Consider the following 20,432-nt stretch of genomic DNA (forward strand, 5'->3'; position numbering starts at 1 on the left):
CTTCTTAGTGCTGTCTCAGGTTAAGAGCTGAAAGCACACTATAGCCAGTTAGATACTGAATTTTGACATGGAGCTATCCATGTCAACTCAGCTCAGATCAGGGTCTCCAAGGGAATAGGGCCTGTGATTTGTAGATTGTTTTTCCAAAAGCAGGTTTCCAATAAACCCTGTTGCTTGCAAAATGGAGTTTCAGAATACACCCTGAAACACTAGTTTTGAGGAAAAAGCAAATTGACTTGTTTGAAGTGTATGAAGGTGCTCAAAGATAATTTTATAAAGCCTTTGTAAAATTAGCCAAGATAATAACTTTTCAAAGAAAATTCATAGATATAGAATTTTAAATACTTATTTTTACTAATAACATCACTGGCCACAAAATAGAATATCAATCTTTCCATTAAAAGCAGAGAAACCTTTTTTATCTTTAAAACCATGAGATGGAATTAAGTTCTCTTGGGGTCCTAGATGTAACTAGTTTACCTTTTGTGATAAAGTTATCCTGCCATTTGTTGTCTCCATTTCTCTTTCAATTACACGTCCACAGCACTGCCTGATATTTATTCTGACAGACTCTGAGTTAATGATAAAATTCTCAAAAATGTAAGTGAACCTGATTGACACATAGGCATGTAAAGTTCAGATGACATTGACCATGTTTTAGGGCTCACAGTCCAGATATTTCAGTCTGCTCTGGAAAAACAAATTCCAAACAACCACTAGCATATCTCCTCAGGAAGGCTGGAAACAACATAAATCAAAATACATTGTTCTGAAATTTTTCTCTCCCTTGTTGTTGTCTGTAATAGTTTTTGCACACATTTCCTCTTTAGAAGATAATGTGAGGAGAAGCTTAAAAACTCTCAGAAAGCTAGTAAGACCCCCTGCCAAGACCTAAAGCAATACTCATGCAAAGTAAAGCCGCTTATTTTATCCTCATTTCTTTCCCCGCCCCATTTCACCCAGTAAAAGCAAGTGAAATGAATCAGGAGACAGCAAGACACCCAGCACACTGAACAAAGAAAAGCAAGCAGAAAAACATCTGAAGGAAGAACTGATTAAAAAAATCACATGCCTCTCCTGAGACACACCTGCCCAATTATTTCTGGTGTGTTCTATTACCTAGTGTGTTTGGAGAGGTATATTCTTTTCTGTTTAATGCTTTAGGTGTGGTTTTGTGCTGTAGCCAGTGTAACAATGGACACATTGTTATTTGCTTCTCCTGATCATGGTTTCAGCTGTACCATTTCCAGTGAATACCATCTTCAAGTGAATCTGGAGTTACTGTATGTCTTTGTCAGCAAAATGATGTATCATATAAACCAGAGAATGATGAAGGTTTACAGTTGTAATAGTGTGGTGAGGTAATGTGCTGTAATAACTAAATCTGTTGAAATAAAAATTCATCTGATTCTTACATACAATTGGTGTGCAGTCAGCTAAACCTATTTCCTTTTTCCACTACCTCTATTAACTGAAAATCTAGAAAATAATTGTAGAATTTAATATTAACATTAAATGTTTTGTTCAACAAGGTACAAAATGTATGAACAACTTATGAGTAAGACAGAAAAGCCTGCTTACTACTGTAATTTTGGACTTAGTTTCACATGGACTCACATAAGTCAGACTAAAATTAATTCAGTGATTTATTTATTGATTTATTTATTTTTTTATTCTTTGCTAACACCGTACTTGTTTAGGGGGTAAAACAAGCTTTCTTTTGCTGTGGAACCAGAGCCTGGGAGAGCAAATGTGGGAAGATTTCTGCCAATATTTCCAAGCAAGCTGGACAGACATCCTCGGGGTGTATAGAACATCTACTCTGTTGCTTTGCTTTTTCCTATTGCACCTGTCTGTTATACTGAAGGACAACCATCCCAATTCAGTTCAGCAGTAAGGCTGGCAAGGTAAGTCCCCTCTCAGTGTATACTGTCCACTGAATTAATTTACAGCTGCTGCAGCCCATAATATCTGCATTCTTTCTTAGCAGGTACTGGAAATGGAGGGCATAAAGCACAGGGTATTTCTGGTATGTCTTGTTTATCCAAAAGCTGATCACACCTTCAGTAAAGAGTTCTTATCAAACCTTATCAAACACAGGCAGGTTTGTTCACAAACCGTGCTCTGGTTCAGCATCTCCCTGCCGCAGTTGGTGTGGCACGGACCCAATGCCCCAGCAGGGATGGTGTTTGATGCACATAACTCAGAAGGAGGACACTGGTTTTTACTTATGGCAAAACATTTACTACTCCTGTAGCAATTCACAGCTACCATGAAAGGAAAGACTAATCTGAGAATAATTGAGGTTACGAATATGATCTTTTCAGCCCTCATTTTTTGAATTTCATGGTCTTCTTTTTAACCTTCAGTGTGTTTGCACCTGCCCTTCCTCCTCCTGTTCTGCCCTCTCTGCTTTTTTCAAGCACTAAGCAAGATATTGAGAAAGGACATTTTACTGCTAGAAAGCAATTCTGTACAGAATCTGCTTCTCACCCCCCCACATACATTTGATGCAGTGCTCTGCACATCCTGGCCCGAGAGGCACTGTGTAAAAGGAAACAGTGTGAGACCTAAGACCACCAGGCATTTACAGAGGAGCTGTACCACCCCGTGGCACACCATTCCTTCCTTTGTTTTCCAAAGGCAATCAATCATTTGTCAGTGAAAAACCTCCCACCTTTGCTGATTCTTTCCTTTGCAGAATATATTTACTAAATTTTCTACTTTGCGGCCAAAGGAAAATCTCTGCCTGAAATGGTGTCCCCAATTGAAACACAAATTTGTCATGCCCGTTTAATCCTATAATGCTTATCTGCTTTACCACCTTTGGGGTGTACAGACTTTCACTATCATCAAAGTCCCAAGCCCTCTCTCCTCCATTTCCCTATTATAATCCTATAAATAAACATTTGAAGAACAAAAAGGACTACTTTCTGTATGGGTGGGGGAAGGGGTTCCTAGGTGATTTTTGAAAGGACACCACTAAGCTAATCACTCGCCTTGCAGATGTGTGCCCATCTTTTCAGGCTTGCCAAAAGTTGCTTTCATTTGTGTGCTTTCATTTTGTGTCAGATTAACCCAACAAAGTGATTTGACAGCCAGATTCAGATCCAAAATGGGCTTGTTTCATAGCCTGCAATCTCAAATTATTCACAGGCTTTTCATATGTCAGCTGCTGTAAACATGCATGGAGATAACAGCAAATATCAGAGGTGTGACTGAGCTGGCATTGCAGCTTTCAGTGCCACTCCTTGAAATGTTTGAAGGTAACTTAGGAACATAACTTCATCTTTTTCCTAAAGGGGGGAAAAAAAAAAAAAAGGCTTAATGCTTTGCAGACTGTTAAAAATCAAAAAGACCTTCCAGTGTGATCACTTACATGAAGCTGCTTTACAGACAAAATTCTGATGGAGGATATTTAACAAAAGTGGAACATAATAAATTTTGAAAAGCAGTGTATATTTTCAAATGTTTCTGTATGCCTTATTTGTCACACAGATTTACTCCAAAGCCCTGGTTCAAATTTAGAAATTTTAGACATTATATGGACGTGCAATGTCTAAATGGGCATGCTGTGAAATGTAAACATGGGCTTAGACAAGATGTTAGAATTTGTGAGATCACTCATTTCTCTTCACAAGGAATACTGCTCAAAATTAATGTTTTGTGTTCTAAACCTGGAAAAAGACAGGAAAGTTCATTCACTAAATTAAAAAATTAAAAACTCTCATTCACTTCAATGATCTCTGCATTAGATATTTATTTTTTTAAAAACACCATTCATCTGCCAAAGTTAATCCTACATCTACAGTTATGAATTAAACTCTACTGCCACAAGAAAGCTGAATTAAACTCTACTATTATTAGGCTCTGTGAAGAAGCAGATGTGAGAGAAGAACTAAAATAACAGTGCCAACTTCTTTATAATACCTGTTTGTGGTAATTTGAAAAGTCTCTCTCTGGAAAGCCTTACTTGACAAGAAATAAAACTAACTTTAAATACTAGCTGAGTTCTTCATAGACTTCTCACTGTCACACAAGAATACAGTCTTGCACTGTGTAATTTTGGATATTGACTGTGAGTCAGGGAAACCAGGACTGTAATACCAAGTAACACTGTGTCGCTCTAACCTGCATTAAATTCCAGAAAGAAGACCTAAAGCCTTGAGTTCAAATATCCCTTGCAATGTGATATTTTCCTTTATTATGAATAGTAAGGTGAACTGATCCCAGAAAACAAGAGGAAACAACATGCCATTTATTTAAAAATCTATCAAATTTCCAACCATATTCCTTTCCAGCTAACCTAAGATAATTAGCTACCACCAATCGTTAGTGAAGAAAGGCATGTCAGTCAGACCAAAGGGAACTTCAGACACATTTTTCATTGACTGAATGGAAAGAAACTAGAGATAGCAGAAAGCCAGCATTCAGTATTTTTCTGCAGAAACCTAAAAAGACAACCCAACAAAGTCACTGATCCATAAAGTATAATCCATAAATTTCTAAGGAAAGCATTGAAGTTGTGCGAGTTTTTTTGTATTCCTGAACATATTTAAGTATTTTTCAAATCGTCAAACCAAGAGGAGTTACATATTTTTACTATAAAATTCCATGCCAAATGTGATGGAGCTTTTCTCTGATAGTATCCCATCAAAAGCTGAAGCATCAGCAAACTCCAGAAACAATGTCATAGTCAACCCCTGCTTGAATAAGAGTGCTTCAGCTGCAATGTCAGTTTAAATGGATGTATAAATAGGATGGGAGGGGGAAAGTTCTAAATTAATCTGTAACTTCAAAAGTGTTTATTCTCAGTAAACTTAAGTCTATTTCAAGTAAAGGTGGCATTTCTGAATAGTTAAGGGATATAATTAATGATTTGTTTCAGGTTTTATAGGCAGAAGCAGATGTATGTATAGGAAAGCTGAATTTGTATTCTTGCTTTAAACACTTCTGTCTTCAGCACTTATCTCCATTTGAATGACATTAAATTGGAATCTGGTACGTCAGACCAGATGTGTTTGGTGATTCCTTCCTTATTTTGAAGGGAGATGATTGGAAGAGGTTTTGCAAAGGTTGTGCTTTTTCATTTAAGAAAGCAAAACCTATAAATGGATAAAATATTTGCAAACGCAAAAGTAGTGAGAGAGGAGAACATTAGACTTAAGAATTTGTTCATTCTCAAACTGTTTTAACAGCAAAATTTTTCCCCTGGAATTCTGAAATGCTGCCATGTGAAAAAGTTAAAATTTATAAAGTGGAAAAATTTAATATCATGAGCATTTAATGTTATCCTTAGTTAGCCTTGTGCATTACTAATTTCCAGCTCAGTTTAATGAAAATGAACAGCATAACAACAGACTCAAAATATACCCCTGCAAAGCTAAGGGTGACAGAATATATTAGTGTCCACAGAACACCTTCATAGTGTGAGGCTCTTGTGACAACAAAGTCCAAATATTACTGAGAAGTTTCAAAAATTCCCCTCTTGAGTAAGAATTTTGCAATAGTGTGCAATAATATATCCTTAGGGGCTTTATCATAATTTTCTTGTTTATTTTTTCCTGAGCCTAGATGGCCTTGTGATGTCAGACACAAAAAAAAAAAGCAAAAGCATCTTCTGAGCTTTAAGTCTTTTGATAAAATTCTGTTGTTCTCAAACATATTAAAATCACAGCTGTTGTTTCAGCACCACCTGAAGAAAGCTGTCCTAGAGCACATAAAAATTTGAAGTCAAAAAATTGTTGATGAGTGCCCTTCAAGGTGAATCCAGCATGGTCCATAAGGCATTCCTTACTATATACAGACCCTTTCGGCACCCAGAGTGTTGATTCATATACTTTCTAGTATTTTCAGTATTTCTCTCTTTCGGGAAGCACTTCCTTTAGGGACTACAGAGTCCTCCCATCCTTAACTTGGAGGCCACTTCAACATCTGAGTCTCACATCCTGAATCATCCTCCTGGGGCTATGTACCTCTGCAGTGTCTGCAGCCCTGGACAAAAAGAGGTGTTTGCCATCAATATGAATATACATGCACGTGTCAAGTTACATGGTTAACCCTTACAATACTTTAATAGTACGCAACCAAGTAGTTAAGCTTTAAAGTTTTGAAGTATTTCCTTCAGCAGTCCTGTTTCCCAGAAGTGAGGAAGAGGGCAGATGAAAATCTTACACTCTGTGGTTGTTTGGAAGTTCAGTTTTACTTTTAACATAGTCTCTTATAATAATTTTGTAATAAAAGCAAGGCTGGACTTACATGTTCAAGGGGCAGAGATATAGATACTGGAAACATAAGGGAAGCATTGACAGCCTGGATATCCCACTGCTGTCACCAAAACTCATATTTAAGGGAAATTTATTTAACAGCCTAAACCTGTATATTTGTTATGAAAAGTTTCATCTGAGTGTGGAATTGTTTTCCTTAATTTGACTATTCCCAAAAATTAATTTTTTTTTTAATTGATTGTAAATGCAAATTTTTAGGTTTTTTATTCACTGAAGAACAGGTGTTGCTTTTTTTATCTGTGAAGAGATTTTTTTTTCCTTACAGCAAACTGCGACAGAGACACACAGTAAACCCACAAAGTCAGGACCAAAGTATAGCTTTTAGTTGTTTCTCTGCCACATCATGTAAAGATTTACAAAAAGATTATACCTCTGGTAGTCTACTTTTCATTAGTGGTGTGTAATTCATGTCCTTGCCCTAGACAACTCTGTTGTTAGAACCTTCTCTGACTTGAACAACATTACATTAGAGTGTGGCAGTTCAGTTGTAACAAAACCTTAATAGATGGTTAATTTATCCTCTCCAGGATCAAAAAGACCAAGAGGGTCTTCAAAAATTTCTGGTAGACAAGTCAATCCTACTGTTTGGACTGCATGTTACAGACAGGTAATGGCAGCAATTGCATATTTTTAGGTTTTATTCTGCTGTGTATTTAAGACATTTTGTACTTCTTAATCTACTTAAGTCCTTATTTATAGGAGCATCACCTTGCTGCAGACAATTTGAACTTCTATCAGTTATTTGTGTCTGCTACATATGTTCTCAAGTTTCTAAACACTCTCTCAGAAACCATCATTTGCAAGTGGTTAGCTTGCTCTCCAGCAGCTGCAGCAAAAAGGTAGTCTGGAAGAACATGAGTGTCTCTTGCTTCTTGCAAAAATGAATATTAAAAAAGTCTCATGTTTGCAGTATTACTAGAGGATCCTTTCTAGCAATAATACAAAGGTCCTGTCATTGCTTCCTGAAGAACACAGTGAAATTAAGCTATTTTTTACTTTATTATATTTGTGAATTATCTTTTCCTTTTAACATATATTTTTAAATTATTAATTGTCATTACTGGTGCAATGATAATCTTCTGTATCTATTGCATTTTCATACTCAAAAATTAGTAATATTAGTATATTAGTAATACAGTAGTAATCTTTAATTAACACTGACCAACAGCAGCTTATCCCAGTGCTTAGAATCCAGGACAGGTGAAAGAAAGTGGTCCTGCTTTACAAACTTTTTTCCCCAGAGGCAATGGGAGTGAAGACAATACAGTGGGATTTACCCCTTCCAGAATGTGTTTTTGAGTGTTTTGGCAGATGGAAGAGGATTGGAATGGGTTTCATTGTTCAATTAATTTCAATGGCTGCTTAAAAACAATTTGACCAATTAATTAACTAAAACCTAAAAAATTTGTCTGTTTCCCCCCAGTACAAATTGCATGAAGAAGGGCCACTCCATATTCAAGGTCAGCCAGTCTCTTGGAATTACATCATGTAGTAATTAGCAGTTCCATGCTAATGTGGAAAGTGCATCTTTACTCAAAAGAATGCAAAAAGCCTTATTTGGATTGATTGTTCCTACTTATGACATTTTATATGCTGAATTAGAAAAAGGCTCCACATTTTGTGTTAAATTTGGAGAATAAAATATCATTCCCAGAAAGGAACTTAAAACCATGATAAGCATTAATTTTCTAATACACTCTGACTTAAGATATTAAAAATATATTTCTTTACATAAATCAAATATTACAAACCATGTTAAACCTGGCTGTGGTGTATTAAAATCATATAATTTTGAGCTGAAAAGCTGATCTTCAGACTAAGGTCTGACTGTCCAAACCAGCAATCCATCCTACCCCTAACCCCTGCCTAATACACAAGCAATTACAAAGAAATAGCATTGTACCTTAGTCAGCTTTTACTGTGGAGATAATTTTCAGGTTTGTTTTGATAAGAACTTCTCCAAATGGTTCATATTAACACCAGAACTGCTCTGAACCCTGTGTGTATTTGTACAAGCCCAAGATAATTTGTTCACTGAGAGCACTGACTGAAAGGCAGCTGCACTGGTGGGTTTGAAGTGAAGCAGTCACATGAAAGAACATACTTCTCTGTTTTGTGTTAGAGATCCTCTACTGCATCCTCAGAAGTAAACAATCTTCACATGTGAATAAGGGAACTAGAACTAAGCCACAATAGCAGGCACTTTAAAAGCCAGCTCACTTTCCTGGGTTCTGCAGGATGACAGATGTGCCAAGATTCACCCAAAGCGAGAGACACGTTTGTTTATCTGTTGTCTTCTTAGCCTTTCCCCCATACCTTAATCCCATTTCACATGTAGTTATACCATCAGCAGCTATAAAGGATTTTAAAGGCTGTTTCTATGTGTCCTCCAAGGAACCTACTGTACAAAGCAGTGTATAGATATACAAAGTGTATAGATTGTCTTTCCTTACAGAGGAACAAAACTAAAGGAATACAGTTTGACTTCTGATCAAGACACAAGGTCATTCTTGCAGCAATTTAGGATAGATGTGTTGAAAAAAGCAGCAGAATTTGTAGAAGTTATATTTAAATACCACTGAAGAGGGAAGGTCTACCCAAATCTGGACTGTAGAAGACAGATGAAGAAAATTATTAAAGATTCTTCCCCCTCTCTTTCCATAAACTGCTAGCTAGAAATTGATTTTGAAGTTTCCTATTTATGGTCAGAGGCCAAAACTAACAGATTTTATTTAGATTTTTGATAAAGACTTGTGGCATTGTATGCATTCATATAAATTTGGTAATATATTAAACAAATAAGGAAAAAGGCGTTACTCTTCAGCTACAAGCATTATACAAATTTCAAGTATTCCCTCATACGACCAGAACCTTGAAGGTAGAAAACTGTAGAAACAGTAGAAACTGTAGAAACTGTTCTGCTGTGTAGACCAGAATATTAATTGCACCTTCATCAGCTTTCTTCAGAGAAATCACTGAAGATAGACTGAAAATTAATACATGGAGTCATAAAATTTCATCTTCCTGTGCAAATGTTCAGCAAAATCAGCTTCACGTGGGCTTTGTCTGCAGAATTTCACTCAGAGTAACCCAGATGCAAACCCAAAGATTTAGGAGAATCCAAAACACAAACTGTGACAAATATGCAAGCAGAAACAAGCCTACACCACTCCTATGGAAAGCCTTCTTAGAGTCCAGCTGCAGTGACACTAGCTATTCATAACCCTCACTGTATGTGCTGCAGTTGTCAAGGGAATATGATGGTGAATCGTACAATCATCCAAGTCACAGCAATGTAAAACCACCTTTTTTGTCTTTCCCAGGGGTTATCTCTTCCCTGCAAATCATCTTTTTGAATCCCAACTGACTGCAGGAGAGCTGACATGAATACTTTCAGCTGTGTACAAATTGTTAGGAATGGCTTACGCTCTTGAAAGCTTCCAAATTTAGCAATATGATTCATATACTTTGATAATTTTAAATATCTCAATTATTTCTAGTTCATTTCATTCTGAGCTACTATATATAAATTGACTACCTAGGGCATTAGAGAGATCACTTCTAAAAACCTACTGGGAAAAAAAAAATAAATTATATATATATACACATATATATATGGCTGGCCACAGAGAAGTACAGTTTTTCAGCACTGGTTAACTGTGAGGGGAGTACCATGTGAAGAACACTAAAAGGCTTTTTTCTATATTACAAAGCAATTCCAAAAATATGAAGCAGGTTTTGGTCTATAATTAAAATTTACTGCATGAGCAGAATTTTCAAAATGTCAATAAAAATATTTAAAATATATCTGCCAGGTTTTGCTCAAAGAAAGAATTTGGTTCCAACAACCTGATTTTTATGTATCCAAGGTGCAAGCAACCCTAATATAAAATTAAGAACATTCAGGAAATAACAGTGGAACAACACTAAATACAAGCATATAAAAATACAGAGTTTTTTTTCAAGCTCATCTTAGATATTCAGTAACCATCAAAGACATGATTATTTCAATGAGGATCTACCCAACAAAGAAAATAAGACCAGAATATCATTTGAAAAAAATTCCATCCCCAGATAACTATATTAAGAAATGCTAAGTCATTATAAGAAAGAGGCACCACTGAATTATGTGGAGATTTATTCTGCTAACACATTTTATAGCTCTCTTAAACTTTGAAGATTTTAAAGTTTCTTTGGTTTTCATCTAAATGAAATACTTCACTAAATTATTTTAAATTTCTGGTCTTTCGGTTCAGAGCTCCAGAAGGGCTTACTATGGTTTCTATCAGGATAATAATAATGAATGTTTTTCATTACTTGATATGTGAATGGATTTAAATAATTTCTGCAATCTCACCTTGAAACAGAGAGACATATTAAAATATTAAGCTAATGGAGCAAGCATCCTGGTCTATAAAGTGTTCAAACTGAGGGGTTTATCCTATTATTATGTGCTACAGCATTTACTCCTACTAGAAGGGTATAAAGCCCTGTAATTTATCTTTTACGGAAAATGTTCAAAACACATCTTGCTTTTTACATATTTACAGCTGCCAATGAACACGTAATGGTGTAGAAAATGAAATTCACATATACTAATCACAGGTAATGGACAGTTCTTAAGGTGACTGTATTCCTGATTACAGCTTGGTAAGCTCAGAAATTATACTACATCACCTCATGCTGCTCAGTTGTGTCAACTACTGAACAGATTTTAACTAGGAACAAAAAGCAAAGGATGTTTTGAAATGCAAATTCAGAGCTTGTATTTCCTTCTGTGCTTACTATTTAATCTTTCCAAAATGTCTGAATAAAACCACAAAGCATCACAGCCCTACTTAATTTCAAAGCATCGACATCCTTTAATTTAAAAAGGGGCTCTATTGTTATTTGTTTATGGGAAAGCTATAAAGATATACATGATAGCCACTCACTGAATAAGTTCCAAGCATATAATTTTGCTTCTGTACTTTGAAATGATGAGCAGTCCTTTCTGACTATGGAGAATGTAGTACTATTTTGTGAATATTCTCCTTGTTCCGTTTTCCCTCTTCTAGCATTTACTTCATAATAGCTAGTTAGATTCAGCTTTGTTTTGGGTTGCATTTCTTATGGTTATTGTTGTTCAATTCCATGCCGACTTGCAGTAAATGTGCTCATATAGCATAGATAATTATGTGTGATTTTCTCCCTTAATGAAAGATAAATAATTTGGCAGTCTTGCCTCGTGTATTTTTTTTCTATTTTGATACAACTCATTATTTGGATTAGGTCTATTTTAATACAGCTTTGCAAGCAGAAAGCAATGTGTTTCTTAGATCAATTATGTAGCTTTTAATGCAAGGTACTGCTATTTGTATTAGAGATTTACATATGATCATTAATTTCTAATACTAATTATTATTTAATCATAATTATATAGTTCTTTGTCTATAAATGAAATAATTTCTGTTGTACAGGAAGAACAATTTCAAAAGAAACAGCAGAAGGCACATTTATAGCAACTAAACAGAATAAAAGCAGTAGTCGGTTCTAATTTCCATTAGACCCTCTTTCCTCTTGTCAACAACCCTTAATGCAAAGAGACACAAGTCGGGGCAGGACAGGACTGAACAAAGACAGAAATATTTATGTAATCATTTCCATTTTCTAATCAGATTGTACTTCAAGGTGTTAGACTTACAAATCTCAGTCAGTAGTTACAGTTTCACACCTTACAAAGGAGTGCTTGACAGAAGACAAATTTTTAACAAATTGACACATGTATGTAAAACTGTTTTCATGAAAAATCTTTGCTTCTAATTTTTTAATTGTTAGGAGGATGCTTAATAATCCACCAGAAAAGTCAACAGCTCTACTTCAGTGCTCTCCAGTGACCATGAAAGAGGCACAAAGATGTTCAGTGCCACCCAGAACTACCAGACAAAAAAGATAATAATCAGCTTGGCAGTTTTGGTTTTGTGCTCTAGCAATTTTTCTGCAAAAGTGGAACACCACAGAACAAGGACAACAAAGGGGTCAGAGTGGTTTATGTAGCTCAGAGGGCAGGTTTATCATAATACATTTATGTAGCTGCTGGAAAAGAAAATTAGACAGGAAAACAAATACTGAAAGAAGAGGAAGAAGGAAGAAATTAAATAAATGAGCTTCTAGTTCATCTTTTGCTTAATATTCCTTACAAAGATAAATTCAAGATTAACAATATTGGGTTCCAATCAACAGAGAAGCTGTTACAGTTCAGGAGTAATATGAGGAAATCATAAAACTAAATCCAAGAAATTAACTGTTTTCAAGCAAGATATATTTATAGAGAAATGGGAAAATTTAAAATAAAATAATAACCAATGTACAAGCATCCATGTGACCACTATACCTGGTTTTGATGGTGTGCTTTTCTTTTGTCTGAACAAACTGAAGCTGATATCAGCATAATTCTGGCAGCAAAAGAAACAAGTCTACAGGTGACAGAGTGGCTGTGCAGCTGAATAAACCATTGGATTAGAGCACTGCTGTGCAACAGTTCTTATGCATTAAGTCAAGCTGAGTTGTTCAGACTGGGAAAAGGAAATTCCACATGTATCTGCTTGGGACCACCACTGGAGTAAAACATTTAGGTATGACAAGGTCAAGAAAGAGTCAAGGGAAAAAAAGCAGGAATAACAGTTGAGTACTTGACCAACTAAAGGTTAAAAATTTTTCCTGGTTGCTAAGTTTAAGGCAGGTTTTCCCATAGTGGAGGGGAATGAGATCAGCACGGATGAGGGAGAAAAGTACCAAGTCTACAAATTCAATTAGAATTAAACCCAACATTCCATTGCCAACAGCTAAAATTAGCTGCCTTTGAAAGAGCCCGTACGAATTCTACATGTATTTTGTAAGCATGACATGGTTGCAGAACACATCCAGGAGAAGGAAGTACATGAAATGGTGAGCAGTTCCAGCATCAGGCACAGTAATGCAGAGTGCATTAAAGATGGAGCTGTAAGCATAGTGCAAGTGGGGTTTTCTCTGTTCCAGCTCTGCAGTAAGTTCTGCCTTAAAAACTAGGGTAAATAGAGAATATGTTATCTAATCTGGAAGATAATATACATCCAGAATAGCAGATATGATAAATTCACATTTCATATACAATAGCATGGTTCACATAGGAGACTTTGGGAGACCATGTATTGACTTCATATTTGGCCTTACAGAAAAGTCTCCTGGGTACCCAGAAGAACCCTAAGGCATCGGGTCATTGCAGAGCACATTCATATTAGTGAACTTCAGGAAGAGCAGATAAGCAATAGATGAAACAAGCGGCTAAGGAAAAAAAGGGTATGTTGAGATGGAGAGGACAAAGTCAGAATGGGCTGACATTTTGAGTCCTACTTTCCTCAGCATTTTTGTTTCTTTACTGTTAGGAGTTGAAACCGTATAATGACAGCTGCTGCCTTGTCCTGAAATCTGGAACACTTTTAAAGAAAAAAACCATTATATACATATCATTGAACCTCTGCAAAACTGATGTTATATCTATCTGCCCACTGAAATTCAGGAAGGACAAGCCCTAGTTTTGCATGATCTATTGGTGTCCACATAACAGATTTCATTATAATAAAAAAAATCTTATTAAGTTATCTTTCTGTTTGTATAAATGTGTTTACCATCACTTTTCCTTTTGCTTCATAATTGATACCTTTGATATCTTTCAAAATTTCAATTTTTTTAATATCTGAGGCTGAAATGAGGACTGAGGACTGTGATAAAACACCTAGGAACAAATATGTTGAAATAATTTTTTATTTGGTATAATAATGCCTTAGGATATTCAAAAGCAGTATGTGTTTTCACAATAAACCAGAGAGTATAGATGACTTTAGACTGTTTCTGTCACTTCAATGAATTGAGCAGATGGATTCACTGTTTTCAAAGGTGGTATTGTACAAGGCATTTCAAATGTGATGTATTCCATACAATGTCACCACTTGTTCTGTCTAGCCTATGTGTCTCATACCATCTTGCCGTTCTCCAATCCCAATTCTTTTTGAAAAACCCTTCCCACCTGCCTTTCTCCTTTGTCTTTTATCCAGCATACCATAAACCAACAAGTTTCTGCAATATTTCACTACATTGACTTGTAAGGACTCTTTGCCACAGCTGCCAAAAACTTCATGGCACAATCAATCAGTTGAGCACTGATTTTGATTGAAGCATTCCTCTGCAAGAGCAGCTGCTTGGGCTCCTCTACCCCCATCCTAATCTGACACTAACCCTGAGACAAGAACAGCAGTGAGGCCACTCACTTTTTCTGCGATGCACTAAAGGAACAGCAGAATGTAAGAGCCAATATCCAGGCTAGAACACAATGCTTTCAGGAAACATTTAAGGAATACTTGGATCCTGTGCCAGTTCTCTGCACAACAGCAAATTTCACCTGCAATGACTATGAAAAACATTTTGGACTGGGAAGGAATGTAAATTTCCTGTTATCACTGTGAAGCACAGTTTTTCATTTAGCTTAAAAAAAATCAAAAACAAAGAAAAGCAAAAAAAGAAAGAATATTAAAAAAAAAGAAAGAATCTATGCTGTTTCTGAGATACAACTTTTCACACTTAAAAGCAGAAGAATGTGAAATGGTGTTCGTTGTACCAGAATGAATCCTTTATCCTCTGCATGTGTTAAATATCTAGGTCATCATTTCTTAAAGTCAGGAAAGTTCTTGCACATTGTGGGTTCTAATCTACCCAATAATAGAGAGAGGATCTACCCCTATTCACAGACAGCTTTTATGCTACAGAGGAAGGCAATAGGGGAAGGAAAAAAATCCAAACTAGAACTGGAATGTAACCTGTAGGATTAAAGTTAAAGATGACTTGTTCTGTTTTGATACCAAACAAGCAGATTTAAAGGGAACAGACTCTGGCTTTCAAGATGAAACAGATATGTATTTTTAAGAATGCCACTCCAGAAAATGCATCAGGAAAATTATGGCTCAAAAAGGCTTCTTGACATTCTGTTCCTTGTCTATTACTGTAGGAAGATTTTCTCTTCTCTTATTTTACACAGAAAATCAGGCTTCAATTTTAGACACACAGGACACAGGACAAGGTTGGGCATATCTTTGAGTCAGAGCCTTGAACTCAATTTTTGTGACATTGGAAACAGGTCAATTGATTTTCTTTTCAGGGAAAACCTGGCTCCAAATCACCATCTTTGAACAAGTTTCCCGCTATTATTTTTATCTTGTACAACGTTATTTCTTTTTTTTAAACACAATTTTCCACCTACTACTTAGAAGTCTTCATATTGCTGAGAAGCCCTTGTTCTTAGAGTGAATTTCAAGTTCAAAGGCTTTCCAGCAAGTTTTACTGTAGTGAAAATGCCTTTCTCTAAAGATTGCCATGTCATTGTTAGCAATATGACCTTGAGAACTTTTCTGTGGTAGAAAAAAGGTGCCTCTTGAAAGATTGGAATGGAATTCCTGCACAGATATCCATAATATTTTCAGACTCCCAGACATGGAGAAAACAAAACTTTGACAAATACTTGCTTTTCACAGTCCAGGGTTTTTAGTATCACATAATTTTCCCAGGCTTTCAAAAACTGCCTGAGTTTGTATGTGGCAACCGGTTTTAAACCTCTGTGCCTTGAAAGTGCCAGGAAGAATGCCTTTTCATAAGTCAGAGAAAAAAATGAAATTTTAGCCTATAAAGACTGCAGAAATTCTTTCTGTCAAAATATAATGGTAGTCTAACTGCTGCATAATACTTTATTTTTTATAAGCGTACTACTAATTAATTGTCTACCCCATGCTTTTCCCCATGAATTTACTCTAAATTTCAAGAGTTTTTCCTCCCAAGTTTTCTTTATTTAATCATAAAGTCATATATATATATATATAACCTTCTTGAAAACTCCAAAGGAATATTCTCACATAATCACTTAAAATGCAGGTTTTCAGTTAAATAATTCAGTCAAATCAATCTTCCTTTCAGTAACAGTTTGTCATTAATTTCTGTTTCCCAGCCAGACCATATTTTTCAGATTAAGCTGTTTTATCTAAAAGAGGATTTGCAAAAAAACCAAAAAAACAAAAGAAAACAAAACAAAAAAGCAAAAAAAAAAAAAAAAAGACATTACATCTCAGAAGCAAACAGAAACAAAATAAGTTTTAGGTACACAGATGTTTCCCCACCATTTATAGACTCAGCAAAAAATCCAAACTGATTTTGCTCAAACAGGTATAAAGTGTAGGGTTTTTTTCAAAGAACCTTGAGATCTTTAGAGATTGTACACAGCAATCAAATAAATATACTGCTAACAAAATTGTGCCCTTATTCCATACCATTAAAACAGTCTCAGTCAGTAAGCCATAAAGAAGAGATTTATTTGAATGAATCTTTCTATTTATTGCTGCCATCATTTGCAGCTATGATTGCTTTCCTCCTGTTTCTTAAACTAGTAGTTTTACCTTCTCTATTTAGTTCTCTAGCTGTTGAAAATATAATACAAATAAACTAGATAGGAGAGATAAATAATGCACCCAAAGTGAGATGGAAGACAAAAGATGCAGGAAGGAAACATAGCTGGCAAGACTCAAAAAGCTTGGACAACACATTTTTTTGAGGTAGGGGGAAAAACCCTTCCTTTTCCATCCCTTTCAAGAAAATGCAATTTTAATGTACTGAGTTGCAACTGAGTACAAAACTTTAATAAATTATAGTTTTTCATGAATTTGGTATATTCAGAAGCTCACTGATAAAAATTGGTTTTGCAGGTCGTTGTTTACTGGTGGATGAATGTCTTTTTACTTTTGTCACATCTAGAATATCTCAGTCTCAGAGAAAACTGTTGTTTCTGTTCTCTAACCAATCTTTATCCTTTAAGATTCTCTATTGCTCTCCCACATAGATGAGAGAAATTATAGTTTTCCAGTAAAAGGGAAAAAAAAAGCCTTTCTCCTGCCAATTGAAGTCTCCAAATGGCAGAGCAATGTAGTGATGGATCCACACAGAAAAGGTCTTTTTGGAGAAAGCACATTAGAGGTGGGAAAAGACAGGCAGGGTACACTAAGTTCTGGCATTCGCCAAGCAATGATTAAGAGTGAACATATGTTACAACAACAACAAAAAAAAAGCTTAAGCTACATTAAATCAAGAAATTTTGAAAAAAAATAATAACAAAATCTTAAAGCAAACTAACCAAAAAACTGACAAGGAGTTTCTCTGTGGAAATCTTCCCCTAACAATCAGGTGGTCCCTCTTCCCACTATTCCTTGAAAGCTACTCCTTTGGCCTTAAGAGAAGCCATTCAAGATAGACCCCAGGGAAATTTTCTCTCATGTAAATTATATGTGTTCAAATAACACTGCTACTCTTCAAGATATAAGTAAACTTAGCAGATTCCCTCAACACATTTCACTGTCACATGTATTGAATTGGAATAAATTTTTTGTGGGGTTTATCGGGTTAACACTTGAGGGAATCAGGTCATATTATCATGATATTACTTCAAATAATTTTTGAATGCAAATGCACTAAATTAGTTTACCTGTGCAATGGAGTGCAGTGTAGGTGCATTTCTGATTCATTACATCTCCCATCCCCATCAGGAGCAGAAATAATTTTGCAGACCTAATAACGTGGCTCCTCCTCAGCAAAGGCCATAAATGCAGAGATGCAGAGAAAAGCTAGAGTCAGAAGAGTCAGACAACTTCTCAACAACAATATTGATTTTGAGAATGCTAAGCTGTAGAAATCAATTTCATTTATACAAATTTCAAGTGAAAATATTTTGTTTTCTTTATAATTCCTTGAGAAATTATGCATTTTATATTTATGTGTGCATATATAAATCTATCTCTATATATAGTAAATAAATTACACAAACATATTGAAATACTTTGAGCAAATGTGTTCATATAATCTTCTACCTCAGGAATGTCATGACAGCATTTTGATAGGAACATTAGGAAATTATGTATTTCCTTGACAAAATCCATCAGATCAGTGCTTCAAATGCAAAGATCTCCAGCGTTTAGACAGTGACAGGTTTACACAAATCTAAGATAAAGGCCATGGTTAATGTTATATGTACTTGTACTGTGAAGATTTCCTACTGCTTTCTGTGCATAAATGTCCTTTGGGTTTTCAGCAGAAAAAACTCCAAAATTTTAAATTGTATTTTTTCACAGAATTAGTTAAGGAGTTCAGCTTTTATAGGGCTCTTTTTTATCCTTTAAATTTCACAGAATCATAAAATCATTAAGGTTGAAAAAGACCTCCAAGATCATCAAGCCAAATGATAACCAAACACCACCATGTCAAAAAATACCATGTTACGAAGCCCCCCATCCAGTCATTTCTTGAACACCGGGTGTTCAAGATGGTGACTGCACCACCTCCCTGGGCAGCCCACTCCACTGATTAACCACCCCTTCAGTGAAAAAAGCCTTCCTGATTTCCAGACATAACCTTTCCCAGCATACAGCCTGAGACTGTCCTCCTGTCCTGTCACTGCTTGTCTGGGAGAAGCAGCCAACCCTGACCTGGCTACAGCCTCCTTCCAGGTACTTCTAGAGAGTGGTAAGGTCTCCTTCCAGCATCCTTTCTCCAGACAAGACCACCCCATCTCCTGCAGCTGCTCCTCATGGGTCTTGTACTCCACACCCTTCACCAGCTCCATTGCCCTTCTCTGGGCACTCTCCAGCACCTCAGTGTCCTTCCTTCTGTGGTCCTGTGGCCTCACCACTGCCTCAGGGGACATTCACTGCCCTGCTCCTGCTGGCCACGCTATTGCTGATACAGGCCAGGATGCCACCAGCCTTCCTGGCCACCTGGGCACATGACTGCTCATGTTCAGCTGCTGTTGGCCAGCACACCCAGATTCTTTTCCATCAATATCTTTACAGTCCATCTTTCTTAAGCCTTTAGCACTGGCCTGGGGTTCTTGTGACCCAGACTTCTGCACTTCACCTTATTGAATCCCATCCAACTGGCTTTGGCCCATCAATCCAGCTTGTCCAGATATCTCTGCAGATCCTTCCAGAGGATCAGCACTCCCACTGGTGTCATCTGAAAACTTAGGGGACACTCAAATCCCTCATCCAGATCACGGATAAAGATGTTAAAGAGGCCTAGCCCCAACACTGAGCCATGGGAAACACCACTGCTGCCCAGTCTCCAGCTAGATGTAATTCCTTTCATCTTCACTCTCTTGACCTGGCCATCCAGACAGATCCTAACCCAGGGCCAGTGCCCCTGTCCAAGCCATGAGGTGCCAATACTACTTCACCTGCTTTCAAAAACCCCATGTTCCTCAAGCAATCAGTTATCATCTAAATAAAGACTTTTCTCATCCAACTAATAACGTGCTTCAGTAAAGGAAATTTTGTAGTACAATATATTTTTGAACACACTAATAGAAACCCAAGCAAATCTCTGCAGTTTTAATTTTCTAATCAATGTTTCTTGCCTAGAAAACCACTTATAACATAAAGATTAATCCATAAAAGAAAGGGTCAGTGTATTCTTATCTAGCCTCCATACATTATGCTTAAAATCCGAAGTGCATGTACTAAACTACTGTACAGTTTCAAGCTGGACATCTAAAAGAAAATAGTGCAGGTTCTTGTCACAGTGTACAGTATTCATTGTCTTATGTGTTGCAATCATTTCAACCTGGGAAAAAAGTTTTCTTCCTGTCCAAATAGAGGTCAATGGGAGGTGAAGTTGTGCAAGCTGCTCATCAGTTATTTTTATGGGGGCTCTGACAATTGTAACACAAACATAACATACAGAAGGATGTTGATTTAGGTTTTTCAGAAATCTTGAATTTTATCAATGGTCTCTTTATTTTGAATGCGAAAGCAAGCCCATTTCAATGCTCCAAGTTATACGATATCCATAATACTTCTCATCCATTCACGCATCAAAATACAAAATATTAAAAAGTCTGGCATATCATACATGTATAAAATAATATACTGTGATGAAACAGTAGCTGACAGTTTTTGACACTACTAACTCCACAAGGAAAAATCATGACAGGAAAAAGGCATATGAATGTATAATACAGTGCCTTGAAAGAATAACTGTTTGAAAAGTAAAAGGAAAGTAACATGCTTATGAGGATCTTTATAATTCTTTCATATTACCAAACAG

At 36.2% G+C, this 20,432-nt stretch overlaps 1 long non-coding RNA gene across 4 annotated transcripts in view; it reads left to right on the plus strand.

The window, feature by feature from the left end:
• The window catches only part of LOC111941289 (uncharacterized), a 96,533-nt gene that overhangs the window by 57,942 nt on the left and 18,159 nt on the right, over positions 1–20,432 (plus strand). For 2 of the 4 annotated variants that reach the window (XR_015280718.1, XR_015280720.1), the window contains 2 exons: positions 1,701–1,907; positions 6,815–6,894. This is a non-coding gene — a long non-coding RNA (uncharacterized LOC111941289). Of the gene's footprint in view, positions 1–1,700; positions 1,908–6,814; positions 6,895–12,104; positions 14,144–20,432 lie in introns of those variants that run through there. The other 2 variants (XR_015280719.1, XR_015280721.1) reach the window with 2 other exon arrangements.

Source organism: Cyanistes caeruleus, chromosome Z (assembly GCF_971803275.1).
Source record: "Cyanistes caeruleus chromosome Z, bCyaCae1.hap1.1, whole genome shotgun sequence".
In the NCBI taxonomy this organism is placed as follows: domain Eukaryota; kingdom Metazoa; phylum Chordata; class Aves; order Passeriformes; family Paridae; genus Cyanistes; species Cyanistes caeruleus.